The sequence below is a fragment of the Lissotriton helveticus genome, chromosome 2_1, assembly GCF_964261635.1.
Source record: "Lissotriton helveticus chromosome 2_1, aLisHel1.1, whole genome shotgun sequence".
Lineage (NCBI taxonomy): Eukaryota > Metazoa > Chordata > Amphibia > Caudata > Salamandridae > Lissotriton > Lissotriton helveticus.
In genome coordinates this window covers 517,662,481-517,675,338 of record NC_136059.1, presented here as the reverse complement: position 1 = coordinate 517,675,338, position 12,858 = coordinate 517,662,481, and the positions used below count along the sequence as shown (strand labels likewise).

General features: G+C 51.8%; 1 protein-coding gene across 4 annotated transcripts in view; it reads right to left on the bottom strand.

The window, feature by feature from the left end:
- The window catches only part of TRAPPC13 (trafficking protein particle complex subunit 13), a 512,549-nt gene that overhangs the window by 56,000 nt on the left and 443,691 nt on the right, over positions 1-12,858 (bottom strand). The window lies entirely within an intron of this gene.

Below are 12,858 nucleotides of genomic sequence, written 5' to 3'. Positions count from 1 at the left end.
GCGAGTTACAGCAAGCGGCGGCTGGCCTGGAGCGCGGAGGCCGTTGGGCGCCCCTCCCCCACGGCGCTCGAGAGGCGGCCTGGCCGGCGCGGAGGTGCAGCGGTCCCCCGCGTCCGTTCATGGAGAGTGGCTGCGCCCTGCCTATCCGCACACCCCTAGACCGCAGCACACCAGCACAACCGGCGGGCAGCCTGGGGTGCAGGGGTCGCGTGGAGCCCATCCCCCGCAGCGTTGTGACGGTGGCCGCGTCCGAGCGGCAGTACTGCCAGGGGTCTAGGCCCTGGTGAACCCGGTGCAGCGGCTTTTAGACAGACAACGCCCCATCCCCAGATGGCCCGCAGGTGAGCAGCAAGTACGCACGCAGCGGAGTCTTGGGGGTAGAAAGAGCAACACCCGTGGGCTCTAGGGAACGGAGGCCCGGCCAGAGAAACCTACGTGGACGGCCCACGCGGCGCAGTCAGCGGAACGTAGCGCCGCCGGCTAAGAGAGGGCGCCGAGAGTCTTGAGGGGCTGCCGAGGACTGCACTAGTGGCGACGGGGCCTGGACAGAAGTGGCAGGGGAGAGCTGCGCCCGCCCGGCGGGGAGGCCCAACGCAAGTACCGGGGACGCGGTGCCACCAGCAGTCGAGGCCTGAGTAGATACCTCCCAGCACCGCACTGCGGCGCCCAGCCCTCGTGGCCTGCGATACCATCCAGCGGTGTACCTGCCCGGGGCCCGGCTGTACGTGCTTCGCCCTCGGTGGTCGGTGGTGTGTGGTGACGCTGAGCGGTGGCCCTCTGGGACACAGACATTTTCACACCCCGAATCACTCGGCCCCCACGGCCTGGACATTGCGGGAGGCGCAATACAGTTCGGTGGACTGAAGAGGAGAGAGGCGCGCTGCCACGCACATCAAGAAGCCACAGCGGGGCACCCGCGCAGGGGAGGCCCCTGGAGAGCGCTTTGGCCTCGATGAAGCCCGCCGCCCTCCGCAGGCACGTTGAAGCCCGTGACCAGTCACCCTGAATAAAGGTCCCGGGACTCCAGGTGGTCGGCCTGCCAGGAAAGAGGGATGTCTACGGGCAGACCGCCCGAGGCAAAACAGTGAAGGAGATGTTTGCCAAGTCTCAATCCCCCCCGCAGAAAGATGCAATAGCCCCGACGCCGAAGACAATGGAACGGGCTCCGGACGCAGGTACGGAGCCCATAACGAAGGCCTTCTTGGAGTCCCTCTTTGCCTCCCTTCGTGATGATATCCAGACCTTCAAGGCGGAGTTCACCAGCGAGATTCGGGAAGTGCGGCGCGAGATGGATGGCATAGGGGAAAGAGTGGCGGACCTGGAAGCCAAGAGCGACGAACGGGAGACAGAACTCTCCGCTCAGCAACAGGAGATTATTCGGTTGCACGATCAACAAGTAGATCTGCAACTCCACCTGGAAGACTTAGAAAATCGCTCCAGACGTCATAACATCCGCATTCGCAATGTGGCCACATCCGATGCTACCCAAGATGCATTTCGCTATGCTAGAGAGCTCTTCAACCATGTGCTGGGGCGACCACTGGACTCTCCGCTACAGCTAGATAGGGCCCATAGGACTGGCCCACCCCGCGCGGCGACGGCACCCCCTCCAGACATCTTGGTGTGTGTTCAAGACTACCGTACCAAGGAGGAGATACTACAGAGGGCACGCCAGAAGCACCCAATAACGTTCCAGGGCACCTCGCCACTGCTGTTTCAGGATCTAGCGGCGCTCACGTTGCACAAACGCTGGCTCTTCAAGCCAGTCACATCCTACCTGCAACAGAAGGATATTCCATACAGCTGGGGCCACCCCTTTCGCCTCATTTTCAGACTGGAGAATAAACAGTACCAGCTCCGCTCAGTCTCGGAAGCCTGCACTCTGTTGGGTATAGAAGCACCGACTGACGACGCGGAGGGGAACAGCGCCGGAGACGGAAGGGAGGAGGCCGCAATGGAGCCAACACCGAAGGCGGAAGCGAGTCAAGAAGCCTCCGGCGACGGAGATCGCAGCAGGACAACGCGCCGCGGTGGATGCAGTAGCTACGGACATTCTTTTTTTCCCTTTTCATCCTTGGATGAGAGACAATGACAATTTGCAGTTGGGGGCGGACATATGCCTCCTGCAGGAAACGCAACTTCTGCATAAGGACTGTCACAGGCTGAGGTCTGGTAAATTCCCCCATCAATTTTTCTCCTCATGCCCAGATAAGAAAGCGGGGGTGGCGATCCTAGTGGCACAGAAGTTCAGGGGCAAGGTGCTGGGGAGACTGGCCGAAACCAAGGGGCGCCTACTGGTGTACAGGTTCGCTGTCGGCGACCGGACCTTTACGATTGGCTCGATATATGGGCCCAATGGTGGTCAGGAACATTTCCTGCACAAAGCACTCACTGATGTCACCGACACAACAGACAGTCACATTGTACTAGGCGGGGACCTCAATCTGGTCTTCGATAACACTCTCGATAGGTCCTGTCAACGCACTACACAGGTGGGAGCGCTCACAGCGGCAGGCAGATCCAGATTGCATGAGTTAGGGCTAGTAGATCTATGGCGCGAGCTACACCCCGGGGAGAGAGACTACACTCATTTCTCGCAGCCCACCAAACATACGCGCGTCTCGACTATCTGCTAGTCTCCACTGCCGTTAAGCCACTTGCCATCAGCATCGACATAGGAACTGCTTCACTCTCCGACCACGCACCGGTTATGGTCACCCTATCCAGGCCGCCTGCACAGCACTCCGGTAGAGTTTGGCGCCTCCGTGACTCACTTCTACATAGGGGAGCAGTGGTCATGAAAATCCAGAACGCGATCACTGATTATCTTGCACATAACAGCAACAATGACACCACACTATCCACGCAATGGGCCACGCTGAAAGCGGTCCTTAGGGGAGAATTTATATCTCTCTCAACCGCGGAAAACGCAGAACGTCAATCTAAAAGGGATGAACTCACACAGCAGACCAGGGAGCTAGAACAGATCCATCGGAGAACTGGGGCTCCACGGATATGGAGGCAACTGAAAGCAGCCCGCCAGAAACTCGCGGCCCTTGATCTTGATAGGGCAGAATACGCAGCACTACGCCTACGCCACGCTTATTATACGGGCGGAGACAGGTGTGGGCGTCTTTTGGCTTACAAGCTTCACGAGGTCACGCAGCGCAGGGAGGTGCGAGAGATAAAGCGGAGCGATGGCGTCACGGTAGACGGACACCAGGCCATAGCGGAAGCCTTCAGCGAGTTCTATGCCAAACTGTACTCCGCGGACCCTCCTAGCCCAGAGGCGGAGGCGGAATTCCTGGCGGACATCCCCCTGCCGAGGTTGACGCCAGAGCAAATAGACTGCCTGGAGAGAGACGTCAGACCGGAGGAGGTTATCTCCGCTATCTCACGGCTTAAACTGGGCAAGGCTCCGGGACCAGACGGCTTCCCGCCAAGCTTTTACAAAACATTCTGTCATCAAGTGGCGCCGCTGCTTGCCCGACTCTTTACCTCTTTTGCGGAGGACGGAGCCATCCTTGAAGACTTACTGGAAGCCTCCATTGCAGTGATACAGAAACCAGGTAAGGATCCTGTGGAGTGCGGAGCGTATAGACCAATCTCCCTCTTGAATGTGGACCTCAAGCTCTACACGGGAATTCTTGCCTCCCGCTTGGGCCCATGTATGGAGGGACTGGTCGACCCAGACCAGTCCGGGTTTATTCCAGAACGCCAGACCTCAGATAACACTAAACGGGCCTTCCACTTACTGGAAAAAGCAGCGCGAACAGAGGGTGAATACATGATGCTGGCCATTGACGCCGAAAAGGCATTCGATAGGGTACATTGGCCTTACCTGGAGAAAGTGTTGCTGAAGGCGGGGTGTGATGGTGGGTGCGCGGCGGACCGGAAAAGCAGGCACGGAGGACGTATATAGTGGGCTATGCCGGTATTTTATTTCACAGTACAAGGCAAAGAGTACAGGAGGGGAAGCGGTGAGGGGTCCAAGGGTCTTCGGGGCTCTTCTCCACTGAGGGGGTCCAAGGGTCTTCGGGGCTCTTCTCCGATGAGGGGGTCCGGTTGGTCGTCGGATCGGCTCCGGTGTTGGGGATGTACCTCGGAGGACAATAAGAGACAAGATGGGACCGTTAGTCTGGTAGGACCACAGTGAGATTCCTTTCACCAACACCAGGGATGTGAGGACGGAAAGAGGGGTCCGTGAGGTAGGTCTGGGTCGGGAGGAGGAACGAGGGACGGGGATACAGAAAAGCGTGTGATGGAAGCAGTGAAGGGGGTTTTCCACACGGTGCGAGTGCTTTACATAGAGTATACAGTGCCAGGTGGGGCTAACTCTACTAAGTGCTTCGTGACTATGAGTGCCTAAACGGAGAGAGGGGTGGTTATCTACAATATATACAGTGAGCACCTAGCGTGCTCTCAGGGCGGTTACTAGTACTCACCCGGTCCGCCGCAACTCTCCCTTGGAGTCGCGGCCGCTCTTCAGCCACCTCCTCAAGGACTCCACCAATCTTCGGACCACACGTCTTCTCCTCCTTTCTCCTCGTCTCCGTCGTCTCCTCCAGTCTGAGCGTCCTGCCACGATTCTCCGACGGCGTTCTGGGCTTCCTGTCTGTTTTTAACTGGTTCTGTCGCTGCCCCCGAGGCGGGACTTCCGGGGTCAGTGGGTTCTGTGTCCGGTCGGCGGCTTTCACTGGTTGGCTCCTGCGGCTCCTCCTGTAACACAGAGAGGGGTGGATGACTCCTCGACATGGCGGCTTTTCCGAAACGGGTTGCGGATGTGGGGTTTGCCGACCCGTCGGTTAGTGGTGAGTATCGGGGACATGGTAATCCGGGCGGGGAAGAGAGCGGGGCCCCTTCACACGGGGATAGGGCCTAAATTCCGGAATAGTGTGTTCAACTGCTACAAATACCCGACAGCTACTGTCCGGGTCAATGGGCACACGCCGCCGAGGTACCATATCGAACGCGGCACCAGGCAGGGCTGCCCTTTATCCCCGCTTCTATTCGCCCTATATATGGAGCCTCTTGCACACCTTTTGCGCTCTGATCCGGCGGTGCAAGGTATCAAGTTCGGGGGTGACATCCACACCATAAGCTTGTACGCTGACGATGTCTTGATTACCCTCGCGAATCCGAGGCGCTCCCTGCCGGCGTGTGTCGCGGACCTGGAGAGGTTCGGCGACGTCTCCGGTTTCAAAGTTAATATGACTAAGTCGGTGGCTCTCGACTTGTCCCTGGCCCCCGGCACGCGTGCCCACCTTCAGGCGCAATTGCCCATACCATGGACGTCGGAAGCAGTCCCTTATCTTGGGATTCATCTGGCGCCCTCTCTTCAGACCTCGGTGGATCTCAACTACTCTAAGCTGCGGCAGAAAAGAAGAAGCGAGTTAGGTCATTGGAAATACTTTCCATTGTCCTGGCTGGGTAGGGTCGCGGCTGTTAAGATGACAGTTCTCCCACAAATCTTATACCTCTTCCGCACGATCCCTCTTGCACCACCCCGTGGTTGGATTAAGCAGATGCAGTCAGAACTGTCGCAGTTTATTTGGAATGGGAGGAAACCCCGCATGAAGCGTCAGATAGCCATGCTTGCGCCAGACCAGGGCGGAATTGGGATGCCAGACTTAGCAACATATTTTCAAGCATCCCAGCTCCGCTTTCTAGTGGAATGGGTCAGGTGGGAATCTGGGAAACACTAGTTGTTTCAAGACCAGTCCGTCGCAGGACGGACGCTGCAGGAAATCCCCTTTATGAGACGGGAACACAGGCCTCCCAATCTTTATGCATCCTTCATCACGCGGGTGCCCCTAGAGATCTGGGACCGAGTAGAGGTTCGTCAAGAACTAACTACCCTTCCCTCCCCACTCACACCCATTGTAGGGAATCCAGAATTCCACCCGGGGATGGACGAGAAATCGTTTGCGCGCTGGAAGCCTGCGGGATGTCGGGCTCTACTTCACGTTTATGACACAGACGGAGTGATTCCCTTCCAACAACTTAGACAGGAATTCGGCCTGCCGGAGACGGAAAGGCTCCGTTACTACCAAGTCAGGCACTGGGCGCTCCACACCACAGTGAGGACGGCAGCTGACAGACACCTGACCAAATTTGAATATTGGCTGATCTCCCGCACCACTGACAAACAACTGATCTCAGACCTCTACAAAACACTCATGCAGAAACACACACACACATCTATAATGCGAGTAGGGTGCGCTGGGAACGAGAGCTGGGGAGGAACCTATCACATAAGGAGTGGGAGGCAATCTACTATAGGGCGCGTCACTCAGCCTATCACATGGGACCCTCACGAAAGTAGCGTACTACTGGTATTACACCCCTGAACGCCTGTACGAAATAGACAGCACGCAAGACCCTAGGTGCTGGCGCGGATGCGGTCAGATGGGCACGTTGGTACATGTGCTTTGGGATTGCCCACTTTTACAGGGATACTGGAGCCAGATACTGGGGGAGATAGACACACACTTCGAAATGGACATCCATCGATTCCCCGCCTATGTGCTACTGGGGTTGCCTAACACACTGACATATCCACTGAAATCACGAAGGGGTCGCCTGATAGCGATCGCACTGGGGTCAGCAGTACAGAATATAGTGGCGCAATGGCGAACCAAACACATCCCCACCTATCAGGGGTGGCTCCATCGTCTCTGGATGGTCCTACGTATGGAGAAATTGTCCTTGTCCGGGGCGGGGGAGGAAGCGAAGTATGCAGAATTGTGGAAACCATTCCTATCCCTGTTGGCGTCTGAGTTCACGGAGGTGACCTGTCCCAAGTACCTTTGCCTGTTACGTTTGACTGACACCGGCACAGAACCCAAAGCACGTTAACTTGCCATTGTAGACTGAGGGAGCTGCGGACAGCGGCTAAAGCGGACCATGGACCATAGGGAGGGGGGGGTGGTGGTGGGAGTTTGGAAGGGGGGGGGGAGGGTTACTGGGGGAATTGGGGGTTACGGGCTTGGGGGGTTATGGATAGTTTACGAAAGGGGTTTCCCTCTTTCTCTTTTCGGGGCAGGTTGGGGTTTGTTACGAACTTTTGCAGTAAGGGGATCCTCCAGTGGTTGTTGACTTATAGAAGCACAGTAAGCCGCTCGGAGAAGGATGGTAAGACACTCAGCGGCAGTTAGGCAGGGAACAGGGCTACAGACCCTTCAATAGCCGAGGGCGGGGTGATGGCCCGGAGATGTTATTCATCCATACTCTTTTGATGACGCGGCCGGCCCAGCTTGGGTTGTAGGCGACTTGCTGTGTATAAGATTGTTTACCCATGCTGCACCCTGAGGATTGTGTCTTCCTTATCACTGCTTGGTGGAGCTGTCCTCGGACAGTTCAGCTGCTCCTTCATGTCGCCACTGTTACTTGTTTTTCATATGATGAATCTTCAATAAACATATGTAATACTAAAGAGGTCCAACTGTTTGGAGATGCAGTAATAAATGAACCTTTTCCACTTTGCCGAAAACTAACGCTAAGAGTGGGCTTTTGCACATCCCACAGGAAAACCATGCATTCTTCTAGAAGACTGAGCTAGCCAAACTCCGGGAATTCAGGTGCCAGATTGCGAGGTTCAGCGGTTTGGAACCTGGGTGTTTGAGCTGTCCCTGATGCTGAGTGAGAAGATCTGGCCTGAGGAAGAGCTTCTAGTGGGGATTGAATGATATCTCCAGGGCTGTCTCACCCAGGCTGGAACTACTGCCACCAACCTGGATGAGACAACCTGGTGCTCAAGAGGTGCTGTTGCACATAAGTCCTAAACTCTGACACCCTAAGCCAGCCAAGGCCTGCGAAGGACGATACCACTTGTGGCTAGATCTGTCGCACCAAGGCATTGCTGACTGTTTCCGCCTCAGCAACCAACTTCTGTGTGCACTAATGATGGGCTTCTGAGCGGTGCTTTACTAGCTTCTCCATTTCCTCCCATTGGAATCGGTCGTACCAACAAGTTTTTAAACCACCAATAAGTGGCTGCTCCATGTATTGCATCTGCATCAATCTTTAAATAGAAGATACCAAAGTTATAAGGGCGGTTTCTTGAGGCTGGAAATAGCGAGAATAAACAGTCTCGAGAGGTAGATACAACCCGCCTGAATTCAATTTAGAGGATGGCCACCTGCGATCCAGGGAAAGGTGCCTAACAAGGTCCAGAGTGCTGTTAAGATTAGTTCAATGAGGCCAGAAACAATATATGGACTCCCTATTCGGTGGAGAGGTGTCTCTTGTAGCCTGCAATGATGCCCTTTTACAGGCAGTGTGAGCAAATAGGAGGTTTGGAGCAATCTATCCACAGATATAAGGCAGATTGATAGGCTTATAGTTTTCAAATCAACTTGAAGAGTGAACACCCTGGCCTTTACTGGTTGTTGGGGGTCAACCTAAGCCGTCCCTTCAGCAAGAGAAGGTAATGCACCTCATGCTTAGTCTTGGAGAAGATCTCGACTAAGAAGCTGCCCTCATCCTGCAACATATGCAACTTGGCCTGATGGTGCTGTGCAGCTATTTGTACTAACACATAGTATGTAATAGCAGCAGCTGGGAATGGTTTGACAGGGTAGGGCTCAAGACAAGGGTCATCTTGGGAGTTTACCACAAAATTCTCCCAGGAATCATCTCCATTCTGTGGCATGAAGGACTTGTCATGGGGTAATTTAAGTAATAAGGGCTGCCAGGCTCGGAGTCAGTGTGCTTTGGGTCAGTCAGAGGACAGTGCGGTGGAATGGTGGTGAAGAAGGTGTGGGTGGCAATGGTGAGAATGATGTAGGGCTGGTTACCGTACCTATCCTGGAGCAGAGGAATTGTTAAGAATACTGCCTGTGTCATAGTGGATGGAAAGCTTCTTTTGCTTTGCATTAAGTAACTCCAATAGCATCTCAAAGTTTGACCCTTCTATGATGTCCAACTTCGGTGCTGAGGGGTGCTTCGGCGAATGTGTCATTGCTAGTTGCAAAGGAGCATTCCGCATTGATTTCGGCTCCTAGTGTGGGTTTTAGGAGAATCGGGCCTAGGTGCTGTTGAAGTTCGGTGCCTATAGATAGGGTTTTTGCAGGTGTCGGCCCAGCCTTCCAAGGCCAGGGCATCCCAGTTGGAGGAGAAAAGCCGAAAGGTTTTGTGTTGCTTATGGATTGACTCAGGGCTCGAGGCCCAACTCCAACGGTGCGGTGCTCCGTCTATGTATGTTTCAGGGCTAGAGGCTGGCCTTGTGGCACCATGGAGACGTGTGGAGTCAGACTGGTTTTCAGTCCCGAGGACGGCATGTGCAGCGGACATCAAGAACTCTTTGATGCTGCAGACCATGAAGAAAGGTCCTCCAGACGCCCTTCTGCCTGTCCTGTGGGAAAGCCCGGCTTCCTCTTCCCCAATGCTATATTTGATGTCAAAAGAGTCTAGCCCCTCAAACAATGCTTGTCTTTGCATCCTGTGATAGGCCCAACTTACATCCCTCGTGTTCTTGCAGCAGAAGGCAAAGCAGGCTTCTCAGGAAGTCTCTACATGGTCTGGAGAAACCCCACAGACTCCCCGACCTAAGCAGAGCGTCTTTCCAGCCCGCTTAGGTCAATCCCGATTGGACAGGGAGTCTAAGGCAGCCCCAGTGCCTGCTGAGACAAGGAAGAGGAAACACCAGGCTCAACGCTGCGTTAACTTAAGGTAACATTTTTCTCCTTTTATGAGTAAACTTCACCACCTGCGTACCCCCTCTCCCCCGCCCCACCACCTTTTGTATATGACGGCCACCACTGCTGCCTTTCCTCTCACCTGCTGGTGCGGACAGTAGGCACTGTGAAATCAGAGTTCAACTGTAATAAATTATTACAGCTGAGCATGTATGTCATTTCTATATAATAGGCGACAAGTCGCCTATTATAGAGAAATTAGAGAGGGGTTTTTAATACAGGGACTGCAGAATATACATTTACAAAGTTATATCCTAAATGTACCACGCACCCCATAACTCACATCCTTGTAATGTGTGTTTTGTTCTTTGTAACCAGCATTTTCTTTTTTTAATGTAGTCAGCTAAGGCATGTACTGAATATGAGAGGGGAGATGTTATGGTGTGCATTCTGCGTTCAATTTCAGGGCATATTCGCTACTGTGTTCTCTGGACCTTAACTAACCTTTGACCATGTTTTTGTTGTGAATGTATTTTTGTTTTAATGATGCACTACATTGATTTGTCATTTATTCATTCTGCACTGCACAAAGGCCTTTAGCCAGGTCCTATGACCAACCACCTTCTGCCTGACGTTGTGGGTGTGTGGCTAGACACTCTAGCCCAGTTATACTCAATTTGGCAACTGCCCATGTCAAATTTTGTGCAATATATCAAACGGTGCCATTGTTATTAGTAAATAAAAAATCTTTAAACCCCTTCTTTACCTCTATCACCATTTGGTCGAAGTGAAACTTAAAATACCTGCAATTATACTGCGCCCCCTTTAACTTTGACCCCCCTGTGGAAATGTGTAATATTTTTCTTAGCATAACGACAGCAATTTTGGCTGTGGTGTCCATTTAGTTTCCTTCGTAATTCTCCAGTCCTCTGCTGCTCGTCTTTTCACTCTGCTTGTGTTATCTATTTTAGTTGACTTCCTGACTCAGCTAAAAGCAATGTACGTGTTGAGGGTTTGTAGCTGCCAGTGCATCTGGTCTCAGATGTTAAGTGTCGACCATTTACTGCTGCCATAAGCATTCCTGCTCCCCTCCCACTTTGCTGTACACGTAGTTATTCATCTGCCCTTGTTTGTTGGTAACTATTTCTAAAACTTGTTCTTCCTATTTCTGTTCACATGCTTACATTTCAGAAAACCAGTATAAAAGGGACACTGTTTATGAATTCGGTGTACTACCTCATGCAGCACTTGAGTGCTGTGTGGATGTGGTCCCACTCATGAGTGATTCATAAACTTGTTATTTATTCTAACTCCAGTGCCGATCTCTTTTTTGTTGGTCTTTGAACCTGTGGACAAAAGGGTGACCCTGCACCAGTGTACCCCATAAAAGGTAAATTTCCACAGTTGGCGCCCGACTTGTGGGGCCCCATCGGAGACGCAGCCGTCCGAAGGAGTGGTCTCGATGGAGGATCGAAATATTGCTGAGGAAGCGCACTGCACGAGGAGACCTTTTGTCTTTGCAGGTCGACGTGATTTTTTCAGTTTTCCCGATTTGACCCTCCAGGTGGTGACTGGTCTCGACTGGGGTTTTCTTTGGCGCAATTTTGCAGTGACCATTAGGTCGACCAGGGATCGGCAGGTGGGAGTTGGAGACTTCTGTTTGGTAAGGTCGCTGAAGCGGCACTCTTGATTTGTTTGGCCTGGGCTTTTTGTTTAGATGTGTTATTTATTCTTAGCAAAGTTTGAAGGCAGGTACTGTGGATATTTTTCTCCTTTTGGAATATTTGTTTGGAGTAGTAATATTTTACATATATTTATAAAACTTGCCTATTCTCAGCACACTTTGTAGGTGGTGTTGCTGCTCTGGTGGTACCAAATTAAGCTTGGAACAAAGTCAGCCAGCTCCCCCAGAAAGGACACCTAATAGAGACATGTATGTCAAATGTTGTATTTCTTCCATAATGTACGGTCCACTATGGAACAAATACACCAAGAAAGAGTCCGATCTAAGATGGCCAGTGAATGGGTAATTTGATTCTAAAAAAAGGTCAATATGTAGAGCAGTGTTTATTTAAAAGAAAAAGTAGACAGGATATGTTTGATTGTGTGCGTATGTGGGAGAAAGAAGTACGAGAGAGAGCGAAGAGAGCAGAAGCTAGAGCAGAAAATAAACAACAAAAAACTATATATCAAAAAGCGCTAGAATTACAAAATAAAGAAAAGAAGAAAAAAATAGAAAAAGAAGATAGAGAACGTCATTTAGAAGTAAATGGCCAGTACCCTATTAGGCACCCTACCTATCCACTACTTAATATGCCTCAGGATGATTGCATACTATTAGAACAACCCCAACCCCGTTTAATTTCCTACTACAAGTGCCCCTGAGGATGAGGTGTTTGACGAGGAGCATTTGACTTCAGAAGAAAAAGATAAAGATAAACAAGATGGGCGACAGACTCGCTCTACTTTGACTAGCGCAGAAAAAGATACATTAAAAAGCGCTGCTAGGGAGGATGCTCGCCGGCCTCACGCTGCATCGCTCATTGTAACTATGGTTCAACAGTGGAAAAATACAGAGTAATTTTATTTTGTAGAAAAATTTGCTTGGGAGGTAATATTTAATTATAGACACATTTCTCAGGAACTAGAGCCATCTGATTATAAACGATTAACAAAGGGGACTTTTCCTTTTTCGGACCTATCTGATTTGATTAGACAAGTGGCTAAAATACGAGACGTAACATTACGTTTATGAAAGGAGCTAGAAAACAGAGAGTCATACAAGCAGTTCAAACTCAAGTACATGACGTAGATGCTCCGGTGGAAGAGGTTGCACCCAGTAGTACTACAGTAACTTCGAAACCTATGGACCCCTGTATTTTCCTCCAAAGGGTGCGGGAACCAATGATGATAAAACTTTGGATGATGCAAAGGGATATTTTATATATAATTGGGTTTACTCTCCTTGGGAGTAGAGCTGACTAGCTGGCTCTTAAAGCTGCTTTGCCCAACCCCCAGAAAAATCCTGCCGCCTTCTAGGAGGAGGTGGAAGGAGCCATTAGCTCCTGCACTATGACCTTGCCAGATAATGATATGTTCTTCTGGCTTATTTTGCCTCCTGATATGTGGAGAACGATACGTAAAACAGATGATAATGTAGCATACGGGGATACTTGGGAACATTTAGAACAAATAGATGCGGAAAGGGAGCCAGCGCAGA